The 18145-nt window shown below is 40.7% G+C and overlaps 1 long non-coding RNA gene across 16 annotated transcripts; it reads left to right on the plus strand.

Moving 5' to 3' along the window:
- On the plus strand, positions 1-9692 carry LOC111243242 (uncharacterized). Of its 16 annotated transcripts, none has more exons than XR_015318866.1 (4): positions 1-201; positions 7472-7659; positions 8006-8088; positions 9180-9692. It is a non-coding gene; the product is annotated as an uncharacterized LOC111243242 (long non-coding RNA). The 16 variants fall into 16 exon arrangements; XR_002670396.2 differs by lacking the exon at positions 1-201 and adding an exon at positions 4834-6371 and having other exon boundaries at positions 7472-7703; positions 8006-8118; XR_015318862.1 differs by lacking the exon at positions 1-201 and adding an exon at positions 4834-6371 and having other exon boundaries at positions 7472-7703.
- The last annotated feature ends 8453 nt before the right edge of the window (positions 9693-18145 follow it).

Genomic DNA, 18145 nt, shown 5'->3' on the forward strand with positions numbered 1-18145 from the left:
TAGTTCGCCTTTAAGCGATTACCATTTTTGACCTTTGGTCAATTGTCTGCAATGTTAGTTGTATTGATAGTCCCGGGGTCTTATACTCGATGCTCGTATTACCACCCCCGTGAGTTCGCTGGCATTCTGGAGTAGAGGGATTCGCGCATGCACTGTTTTAAGAAGTTTTCAGTTAACTTGAATTGGATTCGTCAAAAAAAGGTAACTGGTTACGGCGCGACGCATTTTATTTCCTGTTACGCACGTTTTTCTTCAGTATGATGGTATATAATATCATTTCAACCAAAGCAAACCATTTAAGCGCTTTGAAGGCCTACTAAATATTAAGACAGCTTTATTACTGCGCGCTTCGAACAAGGCAGTCCAGTAAGTTTATCTGCGAAAAAAGGCCGCCTGGACACTCAAGGCTGTTTATCCACAGGGCTATTGAACATGGGTGCAGAAGTGACAAAAGAATAACTTTTTCTGGAGCTGATTTATACCTAATTACATTAATGGTACTTACCACAAGGCACCCCTTCTTGAGTTTAAGTTTTTTCAACTAATCCCGCAGTTGCCCCTGCAACGTTTGAAGGTACTTGGAAGATGCACCAACAGGTCAAGTAATTCCAACTCAAGAATTCGAGGGGGTGAGGTAGCAGTTTTCCATTTTATGAGATGGAAAAACTGTCTCAATGAAATTGAACGTGACCTTACCTAAATGAAGTTAATCAATGCAGTTAAAGTGTGGCCGCATTCAAGTTAGCATCCATTCTAGATAACTTGTAACATTTTGCCGAATAAGACACAACTCTTAAGCCTTTTTTATATTTAAAAACTTTAATTTTAATCCTCTTCTTATATGCTAGTCATATTTTATTAACCCTAAAAATTAGGGTTAAATCCTTGCGGATTTTTTCGAGGCATCTCCGAGCGAATGTGGGAAACGGTACCTTGTTATCGGATTTGATTTGTTTACAAGAAGCACAGCAAGCCTTTACAAACTGTGTGTCGATTGCGCAAGTATCTTCTACTCCACGGCTGACCACAGATTCATTCCTACATTTTCTCTCACAGCTATTATATTGGCTCGTTTACAACCGGTTCGTAGTGAACAACCACGCTACTGTATTTGAATGAAAAACCGTCGAAGTGCACGTAGAATTCACTGCCATGTATCCCGAGCCTTTAAACTCTCCATGTAAACGTATGTGAGCCTGTTGTGGTCCACATTTAAAAACACACTTGAATTTAATGATTCTAAAGCCGTTTGCTGAGCTGTAAGATCGTAGCAAAATAAGATATATACGTAAGATTTATTTTCCTTTGATAGTACACGCTTACGGACCAGGGGGTAGCTATTAGCTGGAGTTGTACAATAGCTATCATTTTAGTTTACGCCTTACTTAAACGTACAAGAATTTGGAATAAATATATTGCTTAATTCTAAAGCATCTTTTGGTATTCGTTAACAAGCCTATAGACAAGCAGCTTGCGATAAGTTTTTTAATGATGGTCGTTTTAGCAGATGTACTGATATGAACGTTCCAGGTGTGGATTTTTTCGTAGAAGTTGTTAATGCTTTGTGCACACTTCACTTGACTTAGCCAGGTAATGTGGTATTTGAGATATGTAGCCAAAAACATTGATGGTCTGAGTTGAGTCCAGCAAGATAAGTGTATGAATAAAATGTTTACTGCCAAAACACACGGATGAGCAAAGCAGCGACTACTCCTGCCCAATTGCTCATATTGCAATAACGAGCGAACATCGTGGTCTCGAAAATTTTTTGTCTGAAATGGCAATGGATGTGACGGTCCATTTGCCATTAACAATTAAAAGGGTCTTTAACAATGCTCGAAGACTAAACGGCGGTTATGCAAGCACTCTATGGGCAAATTTCGAACCCTGACGCTCTACAAAAAGGAGACTTGGACTACATGCTGGAAGATAGCGCATTGTATATTTGAGAAGGCTAGTTAAGGCAGATGTGGCTCCGAGAGTAGTTCAGAATTAGCGAAAATAAGCGGTATTAGTAGTACCAGCAGTAATGCAGCAAAGATGCCACAATGTCGACGTATTGTCAACCTATTATTGGTATTGTTAACCTAGTATTGATCCCAGTGTTCTATACAATGCTCAACATATTCGAAAGTGATCAGGTCTTCCAGCTAAGGAGTGGATTAGCCGACACGCACGAATCAGCGGGCAGCGTTACTTACGTTATTGTTTGGGAATCTACAGGCAATCGTTGAAAAGCTAACAATAAATGTCGCCCTTAGTTTTTTTTTTGAGCCAGGACTATAGACAGGTAAACGCTCGTAAGTTTTGTAAAATTTAATTAATGTGGTGAAGGTGCGGTCACCAAAGAGCCTGTCAAGACCGCGCCAGCTAATCAATTAGGTGAAAAGCTCCCTCTATGGGCGCCCTCGGCATAACATTTGAGCAGCATGCCCTGGCATACGAAACTATTGTCCGTAATGCTGTTCCGGCAAAACTTAATAAAATTGAGGCGGAAATCCAGCGTGTAACCGACATTCGCTGTTGCATCATCCCCCGGCTGCAGTGACGGTTTCCACGTGAACGCCGACACAAATTAGCTGCCTACAACAACTCATGAAAGAATCGCCGGCATCCCACAAGAAGAATTGCTTGAGTGATCCGTCATAATAGGTGCGCTTTCATATAGTCGGGAGACAACATATGCCTTGCATGCTCTCCAAGCCTACGGCCTAATGGCGAGGCATGCTTAGGATTTAATGTCACTTGTATTGTGTGCGATTTAATACGTGGATGTACCCGTCGAAAGCACAGCCGAGCAATGAATCGCAAGCTATGACCACTACTACTAAAGCAATCGTATATGCTGTTTCGGAGAAAACTCTATTGCTTATGGCATTTGCACACCTCTGAAGTAGGGAATCGCAACTATTCGTTCGCATCTTTCTCGACTCTGATAGCATGCTTCCAGTCAACGCTCAGCGTTCACCCGCTGTATAAGGCCGATTGTCGTTCAAGCCTTTGCTGGAGTTGATACGATCGCTTCGGAATGTGTCGTGCTCGATTTGTTAGCACCCACATCGTGCCCACCAAGATATCGTAGTCACTTACGCACCTGATTTTGCTATTGACTGTTCTCAACGAATCCTCGACTTCATAAGACAGTTCGGTATTTATTATCCACTCGTTGATTCCGCTTTATCGATGCTCAGAAGGGGTTGTAGTCGATAGGTTATGAAACGAGGTTAGATTCTGTAATAGGAGAGACGATGTCGACCCGCTTCCGTGGATTGAAGTTGCAGAACTGAATGCCATATGATGCTGTGCCGCACCATCGAAGTTTTGCAGTGCCTTTAATAAATTGAGACGTGTGGATGAACCAAAGGCACTAGCGCCGACTGGGAAGCAAGGAGACGCATTGAAACAGTTTCCCGTGATTTTGTACTCGGACGGCGATATATACAGTCTTGGTTCGTAAACGAACATCCACAGCTTCCATCATAAATAGTACCATAAAGTACGACCGACTGGTATTTAAGTCCTGAAATTTGCTACATGACCTCGAGGATACGATAGATGCCAGAGAGAAGGGCATGCGAAAAAGATATGTTATCCCTTGTTTATCCTTGCTGACGCTGCAGACGATTACCAAGCTGTGACGAAGACATACGACACGGAGACTGCCCTTCTCATTCGTCCGATCATATCTATCTAAACGCTCATCTGCTAGTCGGATCTAATTTCAACTTTACTTCGGTTAATTTCTTAATCCATTTTCGGCATTGCTTGTCTGTTGACACTGCTCAAGTTTACAGGAGACGCCGAAAGTAGTCGTCGCTTTTTCCGCTTTGTTTGGCTTGACCTCGTGTTAGTTGGACATTCCATTGTCCTTGAATCGTTTCGCGTAGTGAATTCACTAAACGGATCGTGGAAACTGTGAGTCATAGCTTAGCGAGTTTTGAAGGCCTGTAAATAATTGTATGAGCTTGCTGCGGTCATTAACAAGCAACCTCAGCCATACGTCGACGGTGAACCAGACGAGCCTTGTGCGCTAATTCCAATTCACTCTTTGTGTAGTAGTCCACTTGTGTAGCCATTCTGTCCCTCTATTCCTCTATACAACCTTGGTTCAAAATGGGATCATTCAAGGAAATGCCTCGTCAGGCGCAGGTTTACGATCTGGCCCACGGGGAAAAGGAGTTCAGAGCGTTATGGATTCACTTGTACAAGGGTGTAGTCTTCAATTACGTGCTGCCAGCTAGGACAAGAAAGATAACCTTCCATAGATGATATCTGTCTACGTCATCAAGCGGTTCTCACCCCTTGGGGCGGTCACGACTTAACAAGGGATTCGCCAATAATTACACCTCTTGACACCTTGCTTAATGGCTACACTCACTCAAATATGCCAAGGGTGACTAGATTTATATCTAATTTTGTAAATTATAATATTTATGTTGCTGAAACGGTCTCCGTTTCAGGGGGTGAACCGTCGGAAATGCTCAGTAATTCTGATCCCAGTTTACGCTTTATTCGCACTTAGAATAATCTTATTAGAAGCCTCGTATTAGACGTAAGTACTATTTAATACATAGTGTAGTAGTAACCAGAGGCCTTGTGATATCCCAGTAGTGATGGTGCCTTAGTTAGCGTGGGAATCTTCATTGTCATAGTTTATATGATGTTAACATAGCTCAAGTGTGGAAAGAGTAATAGCATACGAGAGATCACTAAGTTGATGAAACTGAATGAGCTAAGAAAACAATAACCAAATATTATTCAGTTATTCAGTTGCTTTGTCTATTTACCTAATAAATGTGACGAATGCACGCCATTAAATATGTATAATTCAATTCAACCCCGCAAACGAATTTTATTTGACCTATTGCAGTATTTCTTACTATTGATTACGGTTCCCCCCGCATCTACTACAAACGCACTCCCTCTTAGGTACATAAAGGCGAACATAAATATAATTGTAATGCAGGGAGTAAATTACGAAACAGATGATCATGTGATGGTTTGTCCTTTTCAACTCCTTCGAGCCATTATCTCTTATCGCTCTCATGCTGAAAATTCGCCATATATTTTGGTGAAGTCTTGCTTCCACCGGCTGGGGTACTTGGAGAAGGCCTCGGTTATCTGGAGATCAAAGCGATACCAAAACTGTGGTAAAGAGCGGGGTTTCGATACGAGGTAAACTATTCGGTTCCTTGGTGTACAGTGAAGACCCTAAGCACCCATCCAAAAAGAAGCTAAATAGGCGGACTGCTGTCACGACGCGATTTGGGATTCTGATTCTATATAATGCGGTCAACGATTTTTTACATTCGTCTGTCGTGTGCGAGGCGAAGCTGTAATTACTAAGAGATTAGTGGCCCGAGATACAATAGTCTGTTGACGTAAAAAAAGGTTGAGGTGACGCGATACGGTGTACTACTAGCCGATATCCTGCAACTCCCGTGGATTTAATGGCCGCCGTCTTATCCAGGTTGGTCGCTAGTTTCAATTAGGTTACAGTCATGTCCGTTTGATGGAACGCCTAACAGCGATACCGGACGTCAAACTCAAAACGTAGAGGTTACAGTTACATGAAACGTAGCTAGGGCCGGCTATATTTGGTATCGACTCGGGCTGTAGATTAACAAGTCGTCCGCGGAGATGAGGACTTTGACCTTATTCTTTCCTTCGGTTATTTTGAAAAAGGGCTTCAAGTAAGAATGAGAACAGAAAGGGAAGTTCAAATTATTATTTGGGCCAGGTTTGCAACTTGCGAAGAGGGAAGACTCCACTTCGTTATCTATGCGTACCTTTCCTGTAGTATAGCACCCAATAAGACGAGTGTTTTTTAGTACGCCCACGTACACCAAAATACACAGAACCATACTTCCGGGTGCAAGGTCCAATGCGGCCTTTAAGTCAACAAACACTGCACGCAAGGAATTCGCTGAGTTGGTGTGTGCCTTTGTAATGTCGGCCATGAGGAAATTACATGCTGTTTCTATTCAACCTTCTCTTTCGAATGTAAGTTGTTACTTCGGGATAGCTTTTTTGCTCTCAAAAGAAAGCGGACAGTTTCTTGATAGGTAGACCGACGAGCAGCTTGTAGTCGACGCTCATCATAGTGATTCTGGATCATGCCGACGCCAAAGGTGGTTCATATTGCTTTTGGAATAACGAAGCTTATCTCAGCAGAGATAAGCTTCGTTAGCGATAAGCCCACTTAGCAAAGTGGGCAGAGCCTCGGCACTCAGACACTCGGCAAATGCAGTCCAGAACAAGGGCGCTCTTGTGGTATTCATTGCACACCCTATCTGGGCCCGCTGCCTGGTTGTCTTGCAGGTTCTCGAGGGCGTGCTGGGTCTCTAGCATGGCACTTTCGCTCAAGCAGGGTGCGCATTACTTAAAAATTGTATCACTGATCGCGAACATATTTTTGAAATGTACAATCAATGTAGTTGAGTTTACCGGACATCTGATTGAATAACAACGTGTATCGCCCTACCTCCCCTATTTATCAACTTTTCAAGGTCCTCACGTATTTCTTGCATTGTGTAACGTGTGTTCTTTGGCGGACGGTATACACGGCCAGTGGCAGGCTGCACCTTTTGAAAGTTTTCGAGGCTTTCCTTGTGTCCCATGGCCACCGACTGGCCTACCATTCTACTCGCCTCTGCATTGCGTGAAATGTAGTAAAACGTTCAATATAGACTGGAACTAGCAATGAAGTAGAGACGACGATCGGACCAGCTACTACTGTGTGTGCAGCGAACTAGTCTGCAAAATGCTTTCTGCAGTGCTTGGATATATGCTTATAATAAGTTGGGACCTACCGCTTATCTTTGCTAGCGTTCGTAGTGTTCGTCTGCTGTGAAGTACTTTTATGAAACCGTCCTTTTTGTTCGTTATTTTTTTTTAAGGATGTGCGTGGAAAAGTTGTTGCCGCTGAGGTGAGCTGTCTTTAGCGTGCGAATCTATTTTCCGGAATTGTTCTCCTAACCATATGATGTAGGAATCTATATAACGAGGCAGAATTTGGTACCGATCGAAAACTCGCAGCGGGATAAATCCCCCGTGTTCCTATAGCTTAATTCATGTCTTCACAATGAAAAATATAGCAAAACGGCAGCAGCATTGTCTGCCATTGGCGCCGACGCCGATCAGAGGTACAGCGTCAGCGCTATCGTCACGCTGTTGTAGCACCATGATAACAGCCATGCGCATCGTTGTACAAGCTCCTTAATTCAATGATGCAGTTTTTCTTACTAGTATTATTAGTTGTGTTAATAATTAAACACAACGTAATTAATACACAATAAAAAGGTGTTTGATATCTATGATGATTATCATTACTATCACTACGAGACAGATGGTACGCAATAGCAGACGCCACTAACAGGTTCGAAGTGGTAGGGCTGAAGTGATCAAGCTTTTTGTGAGAATTCTTTTGCATAATTTCGTCCTCTATTTCCTTACATTGACATCTACGTAGGAGGGGGTTATCCGTGCCACCAACCCAAAGCAACTGTTTAGCAGTATGATAATGCCGGCACCACATTATGGAAATCGGTACAAAGATCCTACACACCAACGGAAAACACAGCGCTTAGAGTTGACAAGCCAGGCGAACCCTTGTCGTTGAATCGTTTGTAGATTCTGTTTCGCCATAGGATGACCTTAGTAAGAGAATCATCTTATGCAATCAACTTTAGCAGCATAATAAGGTAGACAATTAATTGAAGATCTCCATTGGGGCTAAGCAAAATATGCGTAAATAAACCTCTTATGTGAAATGAAATTCTGTATCAATACTGAATATTGCATATATATGGATTGGCCGGGACTAACTGAGCGTCTCACCCCCTAGTTTTTTAAAGTTTGTTTTCCAAATATTTCTGTGGTGATTTTGATATAGAATAGTATGAAAACGCCAACCTTAGACCTGTGAACGAAAAAAGCATTCTTACACTTCTAAAATGACTCCTTTTTTTCATTTTCATTTTTATTGCGCTAACACTTTTTACAGAAGCATAGATGTGTGCTATCGGCCATACGACTTAGCAATATATGCCCGCCCAAAGCCGTTTTCACCACCCCCAACTCGAATTGGTAAACGCTTTGAACCGATTTTGACTAACCGTAAGAGGTTTTTTTCTTTTAAGTAGGTAATATTTTGAGACTATTGCATATATAAAATTCGATTACTCAGTTGGTTTCCTATATTGAAAGAGACAGAGGTTTACAATAGAATTATTTAGTCGTCGAAGTAATCAGAAACTAAAAAATACATGCTTTAAAAATGGGTGAACTATTAGTAAAAATCGATGTACACGTGTCGTAAACGTGGAAAATGTGTGAAACGTTCTCACTTTTATGAGATGTTGGGTACATGTTAGAAACTAAACTCGGTAGCCAAAGTACGTAAGTCTACATAAAATAAGTATTTGAGCTCTTCTAAAAAAGGGTCTTGTTGTTTACACTGTGAACGTTTTTTGATTTCCCACATTTATCCAAGGCTCGAAAAGGGCCAACCGATTATGATAGCTCGTTGTAACGCAAGCGTTTTGCGCCATGCTAATAAGGTTTGTACGCTACCATTTGTTAATGATTCACCAGTCCTTACGGAGCACGACGCAGTCCTGTTTCAGCGCTGCGCTTCCCATCCAAATTACCGAAAACACGCTTTGCAATCCTGATGAGAATCCGAAAACAGCTGATCTTTTTCTCCTATTAGCTTTTCTTGTAGCGCTCCACGGTTGAACGCAAAGCTTTTGAGATCCCTACGAGATTTCTTCGTGACATAGACAAAAATAGAAGTCGTGCTGAGAGTATTTACACAGTATAGCGCGGTGTCCTTTGGTTCAGGTTATTAGGCGCAACATTAAGGCTGATACTCAACATGCCAAGTTGCTCCCATCTGTGGAGGCACTTCACGACGGACAGGTTGACTACCAACATGAGCCTCACCGCAATACCGAGTACTTTCAATTTTTCCTAGACATAGCTGAAGACAGGTATTCACAAATTATTTATCACACTTTCATTTTGTTCACCAATATTGCCATGGAGCAGAGCTGTAGGACACGACGCATCGACAAGCTTTACACACGTATACTTTTAAGACTTTTTCTATAATAGTTAATATCGAGTAATCGGCTCATCCGAGATATTCACAGTTATTGCATCGACCTCTCTTTTAGGAAGCCATGATGTATCACGCATTCAATGAGGTTTCGGATATTTCTTGGAATCAGAATTGCCGCGCGCTGTTCGTACCTATCTGCTAAAAGTTGCTCGGACAGATTCAACCAAAAGATCGTGCTATTCTTACGAGTTATTATCACTCCTTTTCAGATCGCTGATATGCCACTAGGCTGCCATTAATTTCTGATACAACTGCTTCGCAATGACCATTCACAAAGCATAAAACCAAATCATAGAGAAGTTTTCATTTCTTCCCAAGAACCTGTGTTCAATTAGAGCCAATTCTACGTTGCCCTCAGCCGTACTCTTCAAAGACAATACTATTATAAGAAATATTGTACTTAGCGACCTCTTTGACTAAACGGCTCTATCGATATCAATATTCGACAGTCGTTGCTGCAACAACCGACGAAACGACATTTACAAATAATTCTGACGAGTCCGACTTCAGCACTCGGTAACACACGTGTCAACGCTTGCGTCTGTTCATTAATAAACTACGATTGTTAAGTTCTGAATAATCTGTTACTAGATTTCCTTTACCAATTTTGAAAGTGATTTGTAGGACACCTGCGGCGCATGACCGCATTCTTTTTACCTAGCGCTAACAGCTGGTAACTGTTCCGGGCTGTTCTTGGGCTAACGGTCAAGGACTCACTACTCCATTGATACATTATCTCAACGTTCTTCACATGCAATATCTCTCACTTCGGCTTCAAGTGTGTCCGAGCTGCACTGCATAGAAAACTGTGTTTACATATTATTGTGGACAAATTTATTAGGTTTAAAGTCCGTCAATGGCCGTTATTTGACGTTACCTCTCTCGTAGATCTAATTAGGTCTCTACCTCTACAAAAAGTAAAATAAGACGTGTCTAGTAGCAAAGCAGGTACGAAAAAGAGCCCTCCTAGTGTCATGTTAAAAATCTGTGTCCGTAGGTACTCATCTCAGGGAGCCCAACTAATTTTTCTCCTAAAGGGAAAAGTTTCCTTTTCTTTATAGAGCGGTATGTGTATTTAATTGGTGATAAACCGACGGCAGCGGTTTCATTCACAGTGACTAGGAAGTGGCTGACCGCTATCGACGTTACCTCTATCATAAATGTAATTAAGCTTGTATCTCTATCAAAGTTAAACTGTGATTAATGGCAAAGTAGGCGTGGGAACGAAGCTAGCCAGTGGCGCTCTAGCATCTTAAGCTTCGTAGCTCAAAAACGATTCAAAGTGGTCGAGCGTCTCAGTATTTCTAGAGAGGTTGGTGTATATGGTTAACCTAATTCGATCCAGTCACGACCGTATTCAGTCAGGTTAGAATAAACTTCAGGGGCTTGTTGTGCGTATCTATTCAAGTGTTCCGGTGCGTTTTAGTGGGTAGGAATTACTGCGCCCATATTATCAATGTTCGCCGTGTGCCCATATGCATTGTGCGGAAAACCCGGATCACTTTTCAGTATTGATGGCCATCAATGGTACCGTTGATAGCAACACAAGTTGCTTCTATAGTCGATTCCTCTGGGAATATTTGAGACGCATGATATTCATAACTTCTAAACAGTATGGGGCGCGGTAGAACGATCTTGAAAAAGCGGATTTCCGGAATGTCGTCTGTGCATTTGCTAGAGGCTTCCAAAGGATTTTCATACTTCGATGTTTCCTTGGGTGGTGCTTACGGTGCACTTACGGCGAGCCAGACAATGAAGGCCGATAGATTGGAAATTGCTGTATGGCCCTCACGCATTGTTTCTCCATAAATGCCGAGTCGCGACAAAGCAAAAGCATGAACTTTTTGTGTGTAGAGTTTACGCACAACCTCATCGTAGCCCGCGACGGGAAGTTCTTTAGATAGCATCACCAAACGACAAATATCTATGCTAGTGCGGTCTGGTTTTACCACGCCTTCTCTCTAACAATTCGAGGGCCGCTTAAGCTATCTCCTGGTCTAGACCAAGTAGACTACGAAACAGCAGTATTCCTTATCTTCTTGCCTTCCCTAGGGACCTCCAAAAATGCGTTACAACCAATCTGTGACACGTAAAACCTGTGAGACTGGCAGCTGTATAAGGGTATCCCGCCCGACAAACATGAGACCACAGCGAACAGTATGGTTATTATTAAGTTGAGTGACCATAAGGTAGGAAACAAATACACAACAATTTGTACCTTTCACACCACGGTACGTAAACCGTACACAATAATTTATGTAGCTTCGGTATCAAGATAACATCTCCGTGCCTTATGTTAGATCCGTTTGTTATGAATTGACACGTTTCCGTCTTCCGAAAGCGGAAAGCTAGAGATTGGCGAAGATACTGCGCAACAACGCAACCAAATGCTTGTATCTCATTTTTGTTATAGAAATTCTGTTCAGAATTCTTAAAATATCTGACTGATTTTTTGCCTTATCCGAAATCTGATTTCCGTAGGAATAGCTGAATGACTTTCTTACTAAAAAAATGCACTTCACAATTTTTAAGTTAGAGATCAGGCTTGGTTTTTTGGTCTAAGCGCTTGTTAAATAATATTTCCTTTCTCAGAGTCTGCTTCCGATAGAAGTCGGCTTATGAGCTAGTTCTTGTTTCTGTGAAAAGTCAAATGATGAAAAGTAACATTATAATGAGAACATATCTGTGGGAATAACATCACCTGCAAAACACGGTCGATGTGTATAAACGGAACGGCTAGGACCTAATAATAATTATTTGCTTTACCAGTCCACCATTAGGAACATGCCAATGACGATAGAATTATGGCAGTCATTAATATTACACAATGTTGACCTAGAAAGTGCTACTGCATTATCATTAATCATGATTGAAGGCTGCCAAAGGTGGTAGGCAGCATACTAAGCAAATTAAATCGGTGTACGCGTATTCTTAAGCTAGGAAACAGCATTTACCGCCTGCTAGGCTTATTGAGCTGTCGTTAGTGATAAAAAAGATAGTATTAGATACCGTTTATTGGAATGCATGCCAGCGGTACCGGACGGAAACATAGAGGTGCACAGGAATTGTCACCTAAATTGAGCTTAATTTTCACTACTAAGAACATTTCCCCGAAAACTAATTAGGTAGCCTGGTCAGATGCTTACCTGAGCATTTAAAAATATAAAATGTTAGATTGACCTCGATTTTCTTCGAACCGTGAAGTTTTCACCATTCATGTAAGAAACGGCCGCTAGTATATCCAATACGCACTGCGTAGTCGGAATTAGAACCTGTAATAATGAAGACTATTGGTAGCTAGATTGCCATCATGATCACTTTTAGAAAAAGGAAATTGGCATAAAAAGAATTTCATGACGGCCATCTAAGGAAAATCAATCAAGGACCGACTGTCACATAACCGGCCACATGCTCTTCAACGGAATTCGAACAGAAAATTTACTTAGAACAAACACTATAGACACTATCTAAACTGGATTTCTGTTCATTTGAGCCTCTTCGAAGTAGGGGCCTCTGGTTAGGCGGATGGAGCACCGTGTGGTGCATGGGCAAAAATAAGTCCAACTAGTTTTAGTCACAATTGCGATTCGAAGGCTATCCCCGACTTCACAGAACGAATACTTGGCAAGGGTGATATGGTGAAATCTAGCACTGACATGTTGCACGGTTCTACCTTCGCTTAGGTAATTTAGTTTATTAACATCTTGGATTGATGTGTATAATGCAATGAATTAACATATGATAAATTATAGATATGGTAATCATTAGTGGGCTAGAAAGAACTGATAGAACGGTTGATGTGATCCTTCGTATCAGGTACAGAGCCAACCATCTCCTAAATAACAGTACTCTAGTTTTTGATAGAGCAGGTGATGGAACCTTCAACTCCGTATTGAATTATGACTGGTCGATTTGTCTGTGGGCAACCTCATTCTGGCAAGTGTTCTTTATTGCTTGGCTAGTAAATCGATAGATATATCTCAAGATAAGCATTTTCTCCTAACACCATGCTTTTTCCACTTCTGCTCGGCACTCTGGTTCCTAAACCGCAACATTACACCCAATCAATAGACACGTTCGTTTCTGGATGAAGTGTGAAATTCAAGGACCTGTCTCACATATGTAGATTTTACATGTCGAAATCATGGACCCGTTAGGTACTTCTTTGTTAATGGCGCTCCGTAAGACGCATAAAGCGCAACTTTTGGTCTAAAAAGAACAACCTCGTTTTCTATAAAAACCTGAACTGATTCTTTGATTGTAATAGCCGGTGCTAGTATTCCTGGTGCCTTCAATTCTAGATGCTCACTGAAAAGCTGACCCATAAAAGCGAAAACCGTCCCTGAGAAGACTAAGTTCACACGTTACCTAGTCATAGTAAGCCCGACATAATGTATAGTTCTTTCTAAAGGAACTTCATATTTTCATTTTTTGCAGATTGAGCCTTTTCGCGGATTTCATTTTCAAGGTTAATTCGCGAACGTAAGTTTCGAGGCAGCCAAAGCCAGCATGCAGGAAGATGCGATGTCAACATCTTGTAGGAAGATGCTGGCGTTGATGTGACGTTTATAATTTCATTTAACAGTATTGTTTATGTTTCAAAAAAGCAAGAAAGCTGAAAACCTCAATTGAAAAGCGAAAAGTCAATTCGCTCGAAGACTGTGTTGTTTTTCTCTAGTAATACCTATGAACTATAACGCTTTTCTTCGCTTCAACGCGTCGACTGTCGGGTTTTTCAAAATTTGCTCCAGTTTTATTATTACGCGTACCAGAATTTTCCGTCGTTGAACTTACAGTTCGCGGTTTTGCAAAGAAGGACTGAATAGATTTATCGAGTACAACGTAAGAAACTTCATGTGTATAATAGATGTTCGTTACTGATCAATGCCGGCCACGATGTTTTAGCAGAGCTTCCGTAAGTAATACGTAGCTGCTGTAACCTCACTATAAAACTCGTTACCGAGTCTATCATTTCTGTCTATGTCAAGAGTGAACGTAGCGGCCAGAGACACTTTGTTATGTTTTTTATTATAAATTTTTATAAGGAGTTTATCGACGATTGTATCTTGACTGGCCATAGCAAAAGCTGGACTGGGGTGCTTAAGTCGAGAAAACAAGCTCTTGCTGTATTGTACTGTAACCAACAGTTTCGCTTCCAATGCAGGTTTTGTTTTTTATTGGAACATCGTTGTTTACTACTCATATAACAATCAGCCAATGTTTTTGCCTGTTTATGCAGAAAGCCTTTGGTGAGGCGAGTGAGTTCGGTCAGCACTTCATTTATCAATTACACAGAAGGCACATATTGTGCGACTTAAAACGTTCATAAATACCACAAAGCCGGACAATCCAACCTCTATCCAATACAATGCTAAGTAGCGAACTCAAGTTATTCAGAACAATATACCGCGTGGCAGTTCTAGTCTTTTTTGTGTGTCTAGAATTGTGAAACTTATGCAAATATTAAGACGGTACAGACTATTATAAGTCACAAATATTTATTTTTCGAATATAGGGAATCGAAAGCTGTCGTCCAGGTGAAAAGTAGTCCTTAAAGTAAACAGTCAGCGCATAATATAATGAGAATATTTTATTCGATTTATACAAAACGTTAAAGTTATCGACCTGATTCTGATACAATAGGCCTTTATTAACGACCATTATTATAATCTATAATTTTTATAAGATTAGCATTGTTTTGTTCTTTTCAATATATTTGGTAAAGATAGGATCACCTTCGTTCGGAAAGGATGTTCGCATTGACGATACAAATAGTATGAGAAATGTTAAAGATTTCTTACTTTTCCTAAGAACCGATTTCCTAAGAAACCTTTCCTAACGATATTTTTAAGGCAAACTTTCGTATTTACTATATACTATTATATTGCACGAAAATGATACGCAACGTTTTCCACAGTTATGACTAAAAGCGCGGTTTGTAGCTTCTACCATCTCTATTTCAGGTTTATCACTGTTTTCTTCACGGCTTCCCCATACCCGCTTTATTTTCCCACCCTACGTTTTTGGCCAACTCATGTATTCTAAAAAGTATTGATCGAGAGGCGGGGAAATGAAAGTGCTTCGTACCCGTAAACACTTAAGGGTTCATGCTTAAACACATTTGACTAATGCAAGCATGACCGAAAACGGAATAGTTCTCCTTAAGCCTTCCAGAACACCCTGAAACCTGTAGAATTTCTAAAGTTAGTACATATGCTAATTCCTTAAACATAAAAACCTTAGAACATAATCGTAACTAAATCAAAATATCACTGAAAATGTATTTTTTTATAACGAAAAATGCACTGTTCGCTTCATGTGAGGATAATGCACTCTGTGAACCCTCTTCTGCCCCCCTCGCTATTTAAGCAAATTTTCCTGATGGGTAAGGTTTCCTGAAAATGGAATAGCAATAATTATTAGATTTAACCAGAAGCTTCAGTAACAAACACGGTTGCTTTGTAATGTTTTTATTTTTATCAAAAGTCCAGGAGCAAGGACCTTTACAAACTTCATGGATTTTGGAGGCAGCTTTTATGTATCATATATGTCTGATTTAACGCTGGACATAAAATACCAAACTACGGTTGGTAAACTCAAACTTTTTTTTTCTCTAAACATTAACTTTAATTTACTGCAATAATCGACCAAAATAGAGGTCGGTTGTTATAAATAGATTATAGACGTTAATACTGCTTTCTCACAGACATTTTTCCGTGTCTTTACTCGAGCCACCGATTCTTTGGACCTGGTTTTCCGGTCCAGCTGACTGGAATATCGTCAAACACTGAGATAAAATATCTTGATAGCATATTGTTTGAAGATATGGATGATACGCAAGTGTCGTTCATTGATGCAAAAGTAATAAAAAGCGTCTGGCGATCCATTCCTATCTTTAGATTAGTTATGAACAAAAGGCAGGAACCAATTTGGATAATTACTTGGTACGCATGATCGCTTCTCTGCCATCTTAAAAACCTTTCCTAATAGTTCGATTTCTATTTAGAACTAATAATTCTCTGATACGTAGGGATATATTACAAAAAATATAAAATAAACAATATGCGTTTTTATACGAAGTGAGTCCAAACTTTTGATTGCTCCATACTTTCTCACACCTACGAACAACGGCATATGCATTACACCTAATATCTTCAAGTCGAAACCCTGAATCAACCCTGTTACTTGTCTATTGTTGGCAATAGATATCAAATTTGGCAGGTGCAATGCCCATAAATTGAAGAGCTTAAATGTTCAGAGATGCTATTAATATGCAAATATCCTGCCGAGCAGCCCTCAGAGAAAGAATGTTTACGGACGATAACTGTATAGTATATAAAGGACGGTTAATCGTCAGTAGCCGTTCTCTTGTCGCCATTACCTAAGTAACAGAGAGAAATATGGCAACCTAATAGTGATAAGTGATTCAGACAATAAGAAATGATAGTACAGGGGAAATGAGAAGGAAGGATTGCGGTTAGAAGACAAACGAGTGTATTTCGTCACTCCACACTTTGAGTACAACAAGAAAAATCGGGAAAATCGAGCAACGATAGCGACTGCTTAGAAAAGCGGACAGCTTTGCTGAAGTCTTGCACAGATTAAGCACGTAGATACACAAGGGCTACAAAGAAAGCTCTTGCGGACAAATCGCCCGTTCCAGGTTAGTCTTCGAAAATACACATCTCGGAGTGTTGTCAGCTGTAGGTCGACCTCGAGATATATTAAGAATCGCTTTATATCTAAAAAAAAATCTGGACCCGATATCCCGTGCTCAATAACCAACTTCATGGGTTAAGCAAGGCAAAAGCTTTCTCGGCACTTGACGCTAAGTATGCGTTTTATTAAACGGTATTGATGTATTTCCCACACTTTGAAAGCTATGGAAAAAAAACTACTCAGCCAAAAAAAAATGCGAAGAGTTCGAAAAATATATATACGCAATGAGCAGTGTGATAGTACACACAGATCTGACACCTTTAAAAAAATAGCTTCAAAATACCTAGTAAAACGTAAGCTCTAATTTCGTGTCCGAAGGTAGAACTTTACCTTGAACATGCAAATTATGTCAAACGTAGTACCGTATATGCATAAATGGCAAAGAATTAAGAATACTTTAAACGTTCTAGTGGGCAGCAATATAGCGTGTCAAAATATACGGACCGAAGCAGCGAACAGAGCCACTACGTAAGGAACCTACGCAGACGACAGATTTTATAAGCTCAATGTAGATGGTTACAGCGATTTTTTCGAACTTGTCGAGGTACGGCAAAACACGACATCTAATAACGTAATTAAAAAGCAAATATTTATATTGAGGGACATACGATACACGCGGAATGACATAAAAGGTATCTGTCAAAGGAGTTCAATAAATTTTGTACAACACAGCAGGCCAAACATGTAAGCGCGTCCTATCATCATCAAGCTAACGATGAGATCGCAGGGTTAATTAAGATAGCCAAGTGTCTAGTATAGGGGAGTGCCCTATACCAACACCGCATTGTTCGAATAGCGCGAAACAAAAGGCGATAGACCGTTACCTGCGGAAAATATGTCTGGGTGTACACAAGCTACAAAAATACCGAAGGCCGAGATGAAACTCAAAACTTAAAGTCACCATAGCGTCAAACAAATAATCTCAAAAACACTAACAATAATGACACGGGAATTAAAGAAATCCCGACGATCCTGCGAGGCCAATAGGTTCTAACTCAACCTATGTATTTCTCAGACGAACGGATGATTGGGCACTGCATTAAAAATATTAGGCCCAGAATACACAAAGCTCGCACAGGGAGTCGGGTTGAGATAACCAGAAGATGATGTCACTTATTGGCTATAGATTGTTACCACAGTGACATCGGTAACGACCAAACAATCAATTTCTTCATCCAAAGAACGTACTTGTGTTTCACAGCCGGCTCAAACAACAGCAAAAAGCAGCTGATACCTGATCTGCACGCGATGCACCATCTCGAGCATGCGCCGAACTGCTGAAAAAAATGACTGAGAAAATTG

The sequence above is a fragment of the Varroa destructor genome, unplaced genomic scaffold, assembly GCF_002443255.2.
Source record: "Varroa destructor unplaced genomic scaffold, Vdes_3.0 BEIS01000001.1, whole genome shotgun sequence".
NCBI lineage: Eukaryota > Metazoa > Arthropoda > Arachnida > Mesostigmata > Varroidae > Varroa > Varroa destructor.